Source organism: Ictidomys tridecemlineatus, chromosome 1, assembly GCF_052094955.1.
Source record: "Ictidomys tridecemlineatus isolate mIctTri1 chromosome 1, mIctTri1.hap1, whole genome shotgun sequence".
Lineage (NCBI taxonomy): Eukaryota > Metazoa > Chordata > Mammalia > Rodentia > Sciuridae > Ictidomys > Ictidomys tridecemlineatus.
Genome location: NC_135477.1, coordinates 97,110,155 through 97,126,631, shown reverse-complemented (window position 1 = coordinate 97,126,631; position 16,477 = coordinate 97,110,155). Strand labels below are relative to the sequence as shown.

The 16,477-nt window shown below is 35.0% G+C and overlaps 1 long non-coding RNA gene across 3 annotated transcripts in view; it reads right to left on the bottom strand.

The window, feature by feature from the left end:
• LOC106145140 (uncharacterized) overlaps nt 1-16,477 on the bottom strand; it is a 159,383-nt gene that overhangs the window by 134,261 nt on the left and 8,645 nt on the right. The window contains exon 2 of one of the 3 annotated variants that reach the window (XR_013437150.1): nt 12,355-12,419. The exons of the other annotated variants lie outside the window; for them this stretch is intronic. This is a non-coding gene — a long non-coding RNA (uncharacterized LOC106145140). The remainder of the gene's footprint in view (nt 1-12,354; nt 12,420-16,477) is intronic. 3 annotated transcript variants of the gene reach the window in all.

The window sequence follows — 16,477 nt, the reverse complement described above, 5'->3', positions numbered from 1 at the left end:
CCATCTACTAGCAAATTTCCATCCTGTCATGAAATTCCTTTGTAGATGATAGCAAGGTGATAGTTTTTATTTTCAAAACATATTTTTTTTCTTCCAAGTTCAACTGGCAAATACCAAGCACATAATAATGTAATGTATAAATCTGTACCAGCCTCTTCCTTGTCTAGTCAACCTTTATTTGGTTCTTTATTAGAAGACAAAGTGACTTATATTTTCTCACTTATTCATGGGGGAAGCCTCAATCAAATAAGTGATTTGTGTATTAATGAGTGAATTGCTAGAAAAGAGTATACATGGAGAGTTCCCCAAAGATAGAAAATGAAAATTTTTATTATGTCCACAGGGACTTGCATGTCACTCTATAAATAGGGAATGAAGTTAGTGCAATTATGGTCAGAATAAAACTAATGACTAGCATATTTAAGAAAGTAAAATTGCTCTCATATTCTACGTAATACAAATTTCCTAATTTGGTCTGAGTACCTTTTAATTTTATCTGATCATACAACATTTCTTTCTACTACTTTCTGTTCCAGAACAGAACATGAAAAATATTCTTTTTTCTCTTTCTTTTCATAATCATTACACACTGAAATTACTGTTCTCTATGATCAGAGATTTCCCTGTAGCCTCTTTTCATATATAGTCTATGCTCTTCCAAACTTTCCTTTCCATGGTTCCTCAATAATCAAGTCAGAGCTTTCAGGAGCTAGGGTTAACTCTTGGTCTTAGTGCTTTCAAATTCACTTTTGGGAAAAGGAATTGATAGAGAATTTACTTTTTTTCCATAAGTAACTACTTCAAGGAATTATCTTTTAAAATGAATTTCTGATGATAGAATTTTAACATCTGATGAACTGGTGAAAAAGGATGGTGGTTGGATTTTTAGGTGAATAACCTTTCCTCTCAGCTTCCCTCTGCCCCTTATAGCTATAACACACGGTCTCTTTTCCAGTAAAGCTAGTTCTGTTTTCTACAGACTACAAAGTATAGTTATCTGATCTGCCCTTAGTCCCATGTAACTTTGATCTATTTTCTTTCAGAGGTATCTCCTTCTCAAAAAGCCAGGAGGAACTGGCAAAAAGTTGAAAAGAATTCTTTTTTCTTTTACCCAAAATGAAATAACCTAAGTTGCAAGGACTAGGTAATCTCAGTTTCTCTGGAAAGTACAAAGTACTGTTTTTCACGGTAGGTAGTAAACAAAGAACAAAACACATCCTTGGCAACACAAGCAGCTTACAATGGACCTGAATATAGGTGAAGAGCCTGAATATTATGTGCCAGCATTCACAACTTTTGTAAGAAGCGCAAGCAGCTAACCAAGGGCCAATTATTGCAACCTTTGCACTGAACTGAAAACATCTCTACTGTCCAATAAGAAGGAACATTGTTTCAATAGTTTATAAGTGTTCAAAAGTTATAAAACTGCAGTTTTAACATTTTTAAAGTCAGTACATGAGTGTGGAAGACTATAGCACAAAGTGATCAATAGCATTTTAACTGATGTTAATATGTGGCCATTATTGATGAGGCTCAAATTAAGACTGAGAAAAACCCATAAGTGTGTAACCTATGCAAAAAAATTCAGAGAGATGGTAGATATACTTAGCTATTTGAGAGTTGTTTTAAATACAAACTTGCTCCCTTGGTCATTTTCATTTAAATAAGTAAATTACCAAATAAATGCCAGTGATATACGATTCATATTAGTATCTCCACACCTAAGTCAAAACTGAGCACTCCCCCAAAGACTGGTAAGCTCTTACTTTAATTTGTGTCTTTGATATAGCTTCTAATTTTATACTGATAAATAAAAAAACTAGCTTGACAAAATGACTGTTTATTAATAATGATAATTGCAATCACCCTATAAAGTGCTGTGTTAAGAATTGCTTTAAGACCTTGATGTAAATTAACTCATTGAGTTCTTTCAGAACTCTATGCGAAAATTATTATTTTCAAAGTACAGAGAAAAAAATCTAAGGAAAAATGTGGTAAAATCATTTCTAAAATTCCATAGTCAGGAGTTGCCAGAATTTAGACCTTAGCCATCTGACTCTGAAGCAACATTCATGGCAACTCAAAGCTCATTAAATTAGTCAATTATTCAATATTTATCAAATATGGGTTATGTTCTTAACACTGTGTTAGGCTTCAAGGCATACATGAATGAAGTATATCACATACAATACTGCTCTCATAGAATGTCAGGTCTATGAGAAATGAATATGAATAGTAATCAAATAATTACATAAACAAATGTGAAATTACAATGTGATTTATAAATAAAGGAGGAATGTATGATATTATGGAAGCCAAAGAGGGAGATTAAGGAAAGTTTTGCTGAAGAACTGACATATGCACTAAATAGGAAAAATGGAGAGGCTTAAAGTAGGCATAGAGGAAAAAGAAGAGATTTCAAAGCAGAGGAAACACCACATACAAGTTCTGTGTGGTTGACTGGGTGTGGCATATGCTTGTTTGTATTCCCAGCTTTTCAGGAGGCTGACAGGCAGGAGAATTTGCTTAAGCCCAGAAGTGTAAGACCCTGTCTCAAAAAAGCAAACCAAAAAGCCTTTTGAAGTGATTGGGAATCAGAAGCATACTAGTAATTTAAGGAAGGCTAATGTGAGGTGGGATCATAGTGAGCAAAATGGAGAAGAGTGGAAGACAAGGCTGGGAATATCAGTAGGTGCATACCTGGCAGGGTTTTTGAAAGCCATATTATTTTGTCTTTTCCTTAAAACCTTTACATTATCACCTTTCCAAGCACTGAAAGATTTCAGATGAGGGCAGGAGTGGTGGTAGAGTTACATGAATAGATATATGTTTTAAAGAAACCACTCAAACTTTAATAGTGATAATGAGATGGATAAGGACCAATAGATGTGAATACCTGAATTAGAGGGTTATTTTAATAATCCAGGTGAAAGACAATTATAATGGAGTCATGATGATGATAAAGAGAAGTATATAGAATCAAGCTACTATAGGCAGAAAATGAATTGGAACCTCCTAAAAAATGATCTAAGATAATTTGGTCATACACAATTGTTTTGTTGTTTGACAGATAAAAATAGTCCCCAACTATTGAGATAAACAAAGGAGTAACTGCTAAATCAAAATGAAAGCAGTCTCTAGCCAAATTCTGTCATACAAACACATTTTAAAATAAATATTTATTAATAAAGATGCATACATGACAGTTCATATAATATCTTCTATAAGATCAGTTAAGCTCTAGCTCTCTGTCCTTTCATATACTGTGATATAATAGTTATCTATTGATACATGACAAATCACCTCCAAACTTAGTAACATGAAACTAATATATATATAAAATTTGTTTTATTATCACAGTTTCTGTAGATCAAGGATTTGCAATCAGATTGGCTGGGTGGTTTTCGTTCAGGGTTTCTCATGAGTCAAGATGTTGCCCAGGGATGTTAACTGAAGGATTGTCCAGGGCTAGAAAATCTGCTTCCTTGATGACTCACTCACATGACTAACAACTTAATCTTGACTATTAGCAAAAGACCTTAGTTCCTCCCTATGTGAATCTCTTCATAAAGCTATTTGAACAGCTTCACAATATGGAACTTTTTCCCTCTAGAACAGATAATCCAAGAGAGAACCAAGTTGAATCTGCAATGTCTTTCAAGGCAAAGCTTCAGTAATAGCATGTATTTATTCCATAATATTGTACTGGTTACATAGATCAGCTCTATTCAGTATGACAAAGGACAACACAAAGGAACACTAAGAATCATTGGTATTGGGTCATTGAATGTGTCCCATAAAGTTCATGTTTTAGAAACATGGTCCCCAATATACCAGTATTCAAAAATTAAATCCTTGTAAGGTAATTAGTTTTTGAAGTATCTACCTTCATGAATAGATTAGTCCACTGAAGCATTGATGGGATAATGGTGTTTTAGTCAGCTTTTTCATCACCGTGACTGAAAGACCTGACAAGAGAAATTTTTGAGGAGGAAACACTTATTTAGGACTCGTGGTTTCAGAGGTCTCCGTCTGTAGACATCTGGGTCCATTGGAGCTCAAGTTTGGCCGACCATCATAGCAGAGTATGGTAGAAGAGAGTGGATCAGGACATGATCAGGAAGCAAAGAGTGAGAGATTCCACTCATCAGATACAAAACATATACCCAAAGGTACACCCCCAGTTATCCCCCTATTCCAATCACACCCTATCTACCTTCAGTTACCATTCAGTTAATCCCTATCAGGGGATTAATTCACTGATTGAGTTAAGGCTTTCATAACCCAATCACTTCTGGAACTATCTCACACATTGGGGGAGGCACCTAATATCTAAACTATAACAAATGGAGTAATGGAGTAATTAATAAGCCACTGGGACAGTAGTTCTATTATGAAAATGAGTTCTCTCTTTGGAAAGTTTACTCTGCCTTGCTACACAATGCTCTTTTCCATGTCATGATGCAGGAAGAAGCCCTCATCTTGCACGATGTTTTTGGACTTTCTAACCTACATAACTGTGAGCTAAATAACCTCTATTCTTCAGGTTCTCAGATATTTTGTTATAGTAACAGAAAACAAACTAAGACAGTCACCAAGGGCCAAAGTTGGCTATCGTCTTTGACTATGACATGCATCACAGGGTTATTTGAGGTAGGTACAGCCATAATTTAAGGCAGGCTTCAGGCAATCAGGATTCACTCAATCAATACCTAGGCAGAGGACATTTCAGGAATCAAACCTTGGGTGACCATTTGTAAGGATCCAGGTTATGGTGCTTGCTAGGAATTTATAGCCTATTCTGTAAAGGCAGAATGTCTAACATCTTTTGACCAAACCTCAAACTTTGAATAACAGTAATTTTGACAATAAAACCCCTTGCTAATATTCACTATGCTAATTAGTAAAATTTTTTTGTTTGTTAAGATAACTAAACACTATGTACTTGTCATAACTTCCTCTGGAATGTGGCTTTCTGATGAAATACTAGCTGTTATATCTGGGAATGTGAATTCTAAATTATGGCAAGCAACAGTATGCACAACACACAGTCTACAGTCTAAATTAACTACATATATATCTACACATAGTATTACATATCCTCAATTTTTGAATGTAAATTATAGACATCATATTACCATCCATGATTTAAAAAAATGTAAGCTATGACAAAAGTAACAATTCTGGCCAATAACTGTCATCATACGGAGCTGCTCATATTGGATAGAATTATTTATAATGGAAATTAGTGAATGGTTATTAGGAAAACAATTCTGGTATTGGGGTGTGTTGCCAAAAAAATCTATATTTATTTTAATTTTTGAGGGTGAAGTATTTGTACATTATATTATAGGGTTAATTTTTGAGGACAAAGTATTTGTAGTTTATATTACAGGATTATATCATAAAGAATTACATGAGTTAATAATTTCAAAGCACTTAGGAAAAGTGCCTGACACATAGTAAAGTTATCAGTAAATGTTTGTGATGATGATAATAGTGGTTGTGGTGATCATTTGATAAAAATATACATTTTATTATTATCAGTTGTATTGAACACTGAACTTTTACCCAGATTCCTCGAAAGGACCGAAATACTTGTTTTCTCAGCTATTAGGAATGCTATTGGCTGACAGTTCTCAAAATGTCAGCTCCACTAAAACATTGCCTTCAACATTACTCAAGGTCACACCTACATCTAGGGAGAGAGCGTGTATCCAATGACTGGTCATTGATGGGTATATAAAGGTCCATTCTCCCTACTTTAACTTGGCACACTTCTGAAAGGCTACTGTAGTTTCAGAGCCACCCATAGAGTCATTATATGCTTTGTTAGAACTATGTCACAGGGGCCAGGGTTGTGGCACAGTGGTAGAGTGCTTGCATGTGTGAGGCACTGGGTTCCATCCATCCTCAGCATCCCACATTAAAAAAATAAATAAATAAAAACAAAATAAAGGTGTTGTGTCCATCTACAACTAATAAAATATATATATTAAAAAAAAGCTGTATCACAGCCCATCTTCTCCCTATACCCCATCCTGTATTTCACGACAGTGTCGATTCCAAAGGAATTCTTTTGATAAATTTTCCTGCATACAAGTCTCAACCTCAGGTTCTGCTTCCTAGGAAACATGATCAAAAACATCAATGTTGTTTAATAATTTAGAAAACTACATAAACAAATATATCCTTTTTTATTGATTGGTGATTATTAATACAAGATGTAAATTTTATTTTTAATTTTGAAACAGGGTCTTGCTAAGTTGCTTACAGCTCCACTAAATTGCTGAGGCTGGCTTGAAATTCATGATCCTCCTGCCTCAGCCTCTCAAGTTGCTGAGATTACAGGTATATACCACTGCACCCAGCTAGATTAGAAATTTGAGATCTAAAGTTAGTGCTAGAGATTAATATAACAAATTATTTATTGAAATATTTATCATATTAAATATTTTCTCATGGAAAATATGGCAATTTATATATTTTTATAACTGTTCATCTGATGTATGGAAGCACAAAAGAACATGAAAGCTTTTAAAACAGGTAGTTAGTAAGCACACTTTGTTTATCAGCAAAGGCTACATAATGCATAGTCTTAGTAAGCAAATTTTGTTTATCAGTAAAGACTACAGTAATAACAAAATCTTAAAGGGCTATCAAATAACAAGTTCTTACTAGGTAAATTTACTGAGTCCAAAAGTTTCCCTGGTCACCTTTCTTATAGTGACTCAAATTGCTTCCTTCCTTATTCTGGCGTTTTCATCTCAATATAATGTCTCATCATTGTAGGTGCTAAGGACAGTACAGTGAATATGTTAGTCAGCTTTTCATCACAAAACACCTGCCAAGACAACTTAAAGAAAGAAAAGTTTATTTGGGTTCACAATTTCGGAGGTTCATGGTTGGCTGACTCCATTGCTGTGGGCTGGAGTGAGAGGCAGAATATCACAGTGGGAGGCTGGTGTTGTGGCTCAGTGGTAGAGTGCTTGCCTAGCATGTGTGAGGCCCTGGGTTTGATTCTCAGTACTACATATAAATAAATAAAATAATGGTTCATTGACAACTAAAAAATATCAAACAAACAAACAACAACAAAAAAACAGTGGAAGCACATGGCAGAGGAAAGCTGCTCAGCTCAGACAGCCAGAAATGGGAAGAGAAAGGGCTGGGGAGAAAAAATATTAATGAGGAGCCAGGGACAAAATATAGTATCCAAGCACATGTCCCTAGTTACCTACTTCCTCTAGCCATAGCTCATCTGCATATAGTTACCACACAGTAGTTCATTTGAATTATTAATCTATAAGAATGGATTAATCTGCTGATAAGATCACAGCACTTAGAATCTAATCATTCACTTCTGAACCTTTCTGAATTATTTGGCACATGAGCTTTGTGGGGGACATCTCTTAGGCAAACCATAAAAGTGAATCATTCAATGACTCAAATATTTTGATCTGGAAGTGATACATAACACTTTTGGTCACTGTCTACTGATAGACAGTCACATGGCCCTTTTCAACTTACAGAACAAAAAAAAATAGCCTTTGACATATCCAGAAAGACAAGAAAAACTGAAATATTGGTGATCATTGATAGGTGTCAGTCTTGAGGACAGTCTTGCATTGTTGAGGGAGACTAATATTTTAGTTTTGATAAGGATTATCTTATAAAGAGCATCCTATTCTTGAGACAAACTCTCTACATAGATCTTATCCTAGAAAAGAAATTAATTTTAAGCCCCAGTATCTATTATGTAATTTGAGTGAAAGAAATTTAGTTAGATATAGAGAATCAGCAGCTAGAATAGAATTTGGCAAGCCATGGACAATCTCTTTAATCATAATTAGATAGAGATAGATAGATAGGAAAGTCACATTTGAGTGAGCTTTGAAAATCTAGATAAAAATCCCCCCAGAGGCTTTCTTGAAAAGATGATTGTAAAATTTAAAAACAAGAACAAAATAGAAATAAAAATGAGCTTTACCTAAGTTTCCTTCCATATTTGACAATTCATTCTTGTAAGGAAAGGAGTAAAATTATCCTGTCAAGTAAATAAACCTCTCATCCTTATTTCTACCACATTCTTTAATAAGAAAAATGTTTCATATGAAAAACATTCCATACTATAGGCAGTTCATAGCATGAAAAGTTCAAACATTAAAACTATGCTGTAGTTTGGATTTGAAATGTACCCCAAAGGCCCATATGTTAAAAAGCGTGGTCCTCTGCTTGGTGCTATTAGGAAGTATCAGAACCTTTAGTAGGTAGGGTCTAGAGGAACAAAATTAGGTCTCTGGCAGGGGGTGGAAGAGTGGGGCAGGATGCCCTTGAAGAGGATACTGGGATCCTGGACTTTTCCTCTCTTTTTTTGCCTCCTTGCCACCATGAGGTGAATAGCTTTGCTCAACCATATGCTCCCAACATGATGTATTGACTCACCACAGGCCCAAAGGCAATGGGCCAACTAAACATAGATTGAAATCTCTAAAACTCTGATCTAAACTAAACTTTTCCTCCTTATAAGTTAATTATCTCTAGTATTTTGTCAGAGTGATAGAAATCTAGCATGCACTCAAGAAAACAAAAAGGAAATAATGATAAATATTTCCTTGCTTTAGTCAGCCAAGGCAGTGCATATCTATAATCCCCACAACTCCAGCAACTGAGAGAGAAGGATTAAAAGTTTGAGACTGGCCTCACCAACTTAGTGAGGTCCTGTCTCAAAAAAAAAAAAAAAAAAAAGGTTAGAGAAGAAGTAACTTAGTAGCAAAGTTCCCCTGGGTTACATCCCCAATGCAAAAAAAAAAAAAAAAAAAAAAAAAAAAAAAAAACAAACAAACTTCCTTGCTTTCCAAAATCTTAAAAATAAACATACTAATTTAATTTTGGCATATAGTTCTATACAGTTTTATTATATATAATAGATTAATGTAGGGATCACCACAATCATGATATGCAACTATCATGATATGCAACTATTATATTACTCTCAAGAAATTATCTATGGAACCCCTTCATAGGCACAACCTACCCCTAACACTAGCACCAATGATAGATCTGTCTTCTATCACTATAATTTTGCTATTTTGAGAATATTATATAAACAGAATCCTATAATGCTGAGAGCCATAGCCAAGTAGGAATGACGCATGGCAATTTCCTTGTCAGCCTACCCAATGTTGCTTAGAGGGAGGACTCTCCATTGTGGAAATGGGCTTGCCTTGGACCCAGGTCATTTGCAGTGACATTGCATGAATGTTTGAGAGTTTTGATTTGAAAGGTGACCTTGCTCAGGGATTAGGGTGGATCTGGGTTTAGGGTGAATCCTGCTGGGAATAGGGCGTATCCTGCTGCCTCAGGCGCCCACTCCTTGAGTTCCCATTGAGTTCTCTCGGGATTCAGAGGGTATTTGGTATGCAGAGCAGAGCCCGATGGAGGGGTATTTTCCCCAGAACATGTGTAGAGTTGCCAGTGAGAGTTTGGGAATAAAGAATTGCTGTTTGAATCTATGAGGCTGTGAGTGGCTCGTGATTTTGTGCCAAGCCAGACTGCGGCACTATAATATGTAATCTTTTGGGGTTACAGTCAGCATAATGGTTTTGAAATCCATTCGAGTTGTTATATTTATCAATAGTTCATTCCTTTTATGAACATTTTATGTACAGGTTTTCACGTGAACTTAAGCTTTCATTTTTCCAGTAGTTGGATTTCTGTTTTGTGTGGTATGTATGATTTTATCTATATAATAAATAGCCAAACAGTTTTTCTAGAGTGGCTCTGTCATTTTACATTTTCACCAGCAATGTATGAGAGATCTACTGCCAAAGGCCAATGTCTCGGCTTGGCACCAGAATCACGAGCCACCACACACCTTTGTAGGTTCAAACAGCAATTCTTTATTCCCGCTCTCACACTGCCTCCACACAGGTCCAGGGGCAATCGCGTTCTGCCGTCTCCCGCACAATTCACCTACTCCACGAGGCTATCTCCAAATCCCATTTTAATCTCACGAGAACTCAACGGGAACAAGCAGCAGGAACACCCTAATCCCAGCAATAATCTTCAACTTCCAACTTCCCTAAAACCCATTATCTTAAACTGGCAACGCCTTAAACTCAAGGAGCCGGTTACTTCCTCAAACCTGATCAGCTCTAAACCCGGATCTGCCTTGGTCCTTGAGCAAGGTCACCTTATTAAAGCATGCATGCAATGTCCCATCGAATGTCCTCTAAGCAGCATGGGGTACGCTTGGCAAGGAAATTTCGATACATCATTCCTACTTGGTAATGGCCTTCAGCAATCTACTTCCTCTGCATCTCAGCACTTGATATCATTTTATTTTAGCCTTTCTAACAGGCATATAGTTGTGTATCATTGAGATATTAATTTGCATCTAACAGTCAATGATGTTATGTAATAATGATGTTATACTCCTAAATAGTGCTTTGCATTTTTACAAATAATGTTTTAAACATCTCAATTCTCACAAGTACAGGTGTAGGGTAGTTCAAGTGATAAAGAGCTGATATGTATATCTGATATATAAAAGAAAGCCAGATATAATTATACCAGTGATACTCAAATAATTTAAAACAGAAAAGAAGCATGAAGGTGATTTAGCCATCCTTTCCTATTTTTAGAGAACTGAGTCCCAGAAAGGTTAAATGACTTCTCACACTGCTGGAATCATAACAAAAACACACTACTGATACTCGAATCTCTTCTATAATGTCCATCTAAGAAGTGATAATTTTTTTTTGAATCTTTTAAGTGATTGGGAATCACTCATTTTTTAACTCTGTTCTGTTAGGAAGTTTCCTGACACTGAGGTGAAATTGCCTATAAACAAGTGAACAGTCTGTGTTTTGACATTGAGCAGAAATAGCTGACTATAGATTGTTGGTGGGTCTAGTTCCATCCTCAGACATCTCCAATGGAAGTGTGATCTCTTTTCCTCATGGCATGACTTCAGATACTTGGAAACAGTTATTCTGATGTGATAAATATATCCCATGTCAAGCTTTAATATTTACCTAATACCATTTCTAAAGTGAGCCTGCTTGCTTTCCTGTAAACTAGACCCAGATTTTTTATGGTGCCCAAAAATAAACAAAATATTTTTAATACAGAGTTTATACATTTTACAAGTATACTTATATGTTGAAGAAAATAATGAAATTCCTTTTCCTCTCATTTAGTATGAGTATTTCCTCATATCATTAAAAATATTTGTAAACATGTTTTTAAATTTGTAAACTAACACCATATTTTTATTTTTTTACTTTTTCAATACTGGAGTTTGAGCCCAGGACCTTGTATATACGAGGTAAGTGCTCTACCACTGAGTTATATTCCCAGACTTAAAAAAAAAAATCTCATTAATTTACACAGGCTGGTTTGAACTTGTCATCCTCTTGCCTCAGCCTCCCAAGTGGCTGGAATTATAGTCATGTGCCACCATGCCAGCTCAATACTGTATTTTAAAATGCATTTATTTTTAAAATGTGTTACATGCACATGGTGCAAAATTCAAAACATCAAAGAGGGTTTACAGTGAACAGTTAAGCCTCTCAGCCTTTTGGTTAAATGTTATGCTATGCTATGCTATAATATTTCAGACATCTTTTAAGAAAACACATAGATCTTTATGATTGACATTCTATCACATGGTTGTCTCATATCTGCTTAATCATTCATCTTAAATTATTTTACATTATAAATAATTCTCTTGTAGCATCCTTCTATATCTTTGTGTGTAGATATGTATATTTTACATTATTTCTTAAAGTATCTCTCAAGAAGAAAATTGATGCATCAAGTAGACTAACTTGTACATAGTAACTTTCCACAAAATTGACATTTTATGTTTGTACAAGCAGTACATAAATGTCCATTTATGGTAAATGGGCTAGCTTATTAAACTCCTAGTTTACACAATAGTACCCATCAACCCTATACAATTTATTGTTTTAAATTTATTATTATTATCATCATTATTGTGTGTTAGTACTAGGATTGAATCCAGGGCCTCACACATGCTAGGAAGTACTCTGCCACTGAGTTTCACCACCAGTCCTTTAATAGCTATTTGTTTATTGAAGTACTAGAGATTGAACTCAGGGGCACTCAACCACTGAGCTACATCTTTAGCCCTTTTTATTTTTTGAGATAGGGTCTTGCTAAATTGTTCAGGTTGATATTGAAATATGGTCCTCCTGACCCAGCCTCCTGTGTAACTGGCATTACAGGTGTGGTCCACCACACCTGGCTTAAATTTTTACTAAACACAATACTTTACAAATTTAACTAAACACAATACTTTACAATTAACATTTATAATTTATTTACCTCTTTACAAGCCCGGTTCACCCATCAGATTTTATATTTCTGTGGCCTAAGGACATCTTAATACTCTGTAAAAAGCATAACATAGACATATACATGAAGTAGTATTCCATGTTTATTTTTAAATCAGTAAGTAAACTTAAAAATCCCTACTAGTTTGTTGGATTCTGCCTATATTGTTATAGACTTAAAATTTTTGTCTATTTTAATTATGACCATCTGGACTTTAACTGAGCGTCAATATCTAGCTATTTTAAATTCTATAAAATACCCCATCCTTCCTGATTATGAATCAGGTTAAAAATTTGATAAATGTGGGTTCTATATATTCATTTGTTAATAAAATACAATGTTGACCCAGATAGTAACTATGGATCTATCCTAACAACCTCAGGAGAGGCTGACTGCCAGCCAGGAGTCAGTACCTTTTGGTGTTAAGTCATTTTCTGAAGGTACTACCATATAGCCCCTTCTCTAATCCCACCCCAATTTACAAGTACATGGTAAAAAATGTCAAAATTCTTCTTGGTCTTAAATATTGTCTACTACATTTTATTTTCATAATAACCTAATAGCCACCAGGAAAAAAATTGACTGAAATAAATTATAGTAGGTAAAACCATACTATGTTGTATTATTTCTTTCTTTTATATACTCCCAGAGGATCCTTTATAATTCCTTTCAAATTCTGGCTTAGATTAACATGGTCCTGCCTGGAGATTAGAGGTGCCATGGAATCTCTGTTGAATGTATAAAATTCCAGTCAAGTAAAAATTGAAGAGTTTCCAAGAAATACAGATTTTCCACCTTATGTCACTAGAACCACTTCATTTGTCCATGACTCTTTCTGTATTTCTGAGGATTTTTGACTACTTGGGAATATTGAAGTAATTCATCCTATGAGTAATTTGAATACAATTGCATGCTGCTACAGATCAAGGGGACAAAGAGTGGGAAGAATTTATCAATTCACAGAGGCTTTCTCTGGTCACCAGAAAATATTCTGGGGGATCTTTGGATTTTGACTTGACTGTTGCATGTCTTCCTGATTCTAGCAGTGCACAGTAACTGTCAGGTCTTTTTCAAACCTTTGCAATCTTTCAGACTGTGTGGTCTATAATTTGCTAACTCCACTCATGGTCACATACTTCCTCCAAGAAGTTTCCTTAGACCTTCTTCACTCTCCATAACTCATTCACCATGTCTTATTTCCTCTAACCTAGAAAACCCAATTTTGATGGTTAATTTTATGTAAACTTGACTGGGCTAATGGATGGCCAGATAATTGGCAAAATAATAATTCTCGGTGTGAATTTCTGGAAAAGAACAGTAAATTGAGTAAAGACTTTCCCTTACTAGTGTGGGTAGGCATCCTCTAATCCAGTAGGAGCCAGCCTATATACATAAGAAAAGGCTGAAGAAAGGGCTAGCATAGTTATGGCTCTAGGCTGGAGTAATGGCTAAGTGATAGAGTACTTGCCTATCATATGGGAGGCACCGAGTTTGATCATCAGCACCACATAAAAATAAACAAACATAAAGGTATTGGTTCTACATACAACTAAAAATATTATTTAAAAAAAAAAAGGCTGAACAGAGATTTTTTTTTCTTCTTGAGCTAGAACATCATTTTTTGTAGTTCTTGGACATCAGAGCTTCTGGTTCTTAGGCTTTTAGACTCCAGGATTTATACCAGCACCCCCAGTCCCCATTGTCTAGCTTTGGATTGTAATTTAACATTACATCATTGGCTTCACTGGTTCTCAAGCCTTCACTCAACTGAATTATATCACTGGTTTTATTGGTTATCCAGCTTATTGATAGTAGATCTTGAACTTCCATGATCATATGAGACAATTCTCACAATCTTATCTGTTATTCTTTTATCCGTTAAAAAGCAAACTGAGACAATAACATTTTAAGGATTTTATTTGAGCAAACAGTAATTCATGAATCATACAACTCCAAGTGGTTTGGGAGTAGTACCATTGAGGGAACACAAGTGGGAAGCTTTTATAGGACAGAGAAGCAAAGCAAAGCAAAGACTTGATTAGTTATACAGTTGCCGTATTTGATTATACCACTGGAAAGTCCCTGGTCATATAAATTTGTTGGCTACTTCTAATTGGTTGAGCTTAAGTTTTGTTTTCCTTTAATATATGAATTTATAAAAACTAGCTCAAGTTTCATTTTGCTTATGTTTGCAAATCAAATGAATTTAACTTATGAGTTCTAACTGGTTCTGTCTGCTCTGGGATCCTGTATGTTCTCAGGACTCATTTCTACTTTCCCTCCAAAGCCGAAATGTAAACTATTTATAGCAAATGACAGAATATAAATTCAAACTGTCATGCATTCTCAGAATTTTTTCCTCCATTTGGGAATAGTATTGCTTTGTGTCAATATTTATACTACTCTTTTATAAGTTTGCTGTTTATCTACTACAGTAAGCTTAATGCAGTGTTTTGAATGTGTTACTTCCATTCCTTGTAACAATGCTGAGGATGATTATCTCCATTTTACACATGGGAAGAGGAGATCCAGGGTAATACAACTAGTAAGTGTTGCCAAAAGACAAATGCTCAACAAATTTATCGAAAAGATCTAACTGTCTTTTATTAATGAGTCTTTTATTAGTGAGAATTAGGTCACATTTCATTCTATAAAATGGGCTGAGCGGAGGTGGGCTTTATAGCAAAAAAAAAAAAAAAAGCTGAAGAAAGCATAAGTAAAGAACAAGACACAGATTGATCATTTCTAACTTACTTTCCTAATAAGGTTAGAGCAAAGGGGACTTCCTTATTATGTGAGATAAAAGTAGCCATTTGGGGATTTGGCTATTTTCTTTATCCTGATTTCCTGGAAAGTAAGATAAACAACTTAAGTTTTAGTTTTGTGATATGGAACTTCAGCGGGAGTGATTTCATTTTAGTGTGGTCCACAAGGGCCTAGTGCAGAAGCTCAATTCAAAACAATGGCCTCCCATAAATTTAACAGTCTTGAAACAATTAAAACCAGGTTTATCTAAACACAAACACATGCTCTTTTTAATTTATCCACTTACTTCTCAAATTTCCTTTGTATAGAACAAAGCAAAATAGTTGCTTTCTGGGTTAGTTCTCATTTATACCCAAAGCTGCAAGTGGGCTTTCCTTTTCCCTGAACATCTTCTGGCTCTGAAGAGAATTTTAGAAGGTCCATTATATGTCCTTAGTTTTTATTTTTTATAAGTCTCACCTTATTTGGGGGCTTCATGTTTCTCAACACTATCCTTTAGGGCCCATTTTACTTTCTTACAATTACCCTTAGTATGTTTTTACTTTCTCCCAAGGTTTCTGTCACTTCTAATTAGCCAAGAAATTCCTTCTTGTTGGTCAGAATCAAGTTACCTAGTTGCTCTGCTGGGACATTAACTCATGAGAAACACAAGTAAAAAAACTTTTCAGATGTTTTATTTTAGCCAATGAAAACTTTTAAAAGGTGTCCAGCTATTTGAATTTTCTTTAATTCCTATACTGCTACAAGTGTTGACAAAGCGTATACTAAGTAAAGCATTGTGGTATCAATAATGAATTCTGTTAGAATTCACATGTGGCAGTATGTTTAGAATTAGTTTTAAACTTCTTACATAAAACACTCTAGAGCAGCTCCAAGCTTCCTATTGTGTGTATGTATATCTGATTATTCTATTCCCATTTCTCATCCCCCACACAAGTTTACTACATGAAAAATAATTATTTTTATTAAACTATATTTGTCATAACACATTTTGAGTGTAATCTCAAACCAAAAATAGGAGGTGGGATAGGGAATATGACCTTATTGAAGTAAAATGTCTGAAAGTCTACAAATTAGGATCTTAAAACAGACCATATATTAAGTAGGTAAAATTACACTTAATTTTTGCTAGCTCTGTGTGTGTATGTGTGGCTAAGGATGAAACCCAGGGCCTCATGCATGTTAAGCAAGTGCTCAACCAACAGAACAATACCCCAATCCAATTTTTGCTAACCTCTAAGTGAAATATAACATTTCCCTCAATTGTGAACATAGGCTATTAAACCATGGTGTTATTAGAAGTACCAATGACTTTTTCATCTATAGAAACTTCAAATATTTTCCTACC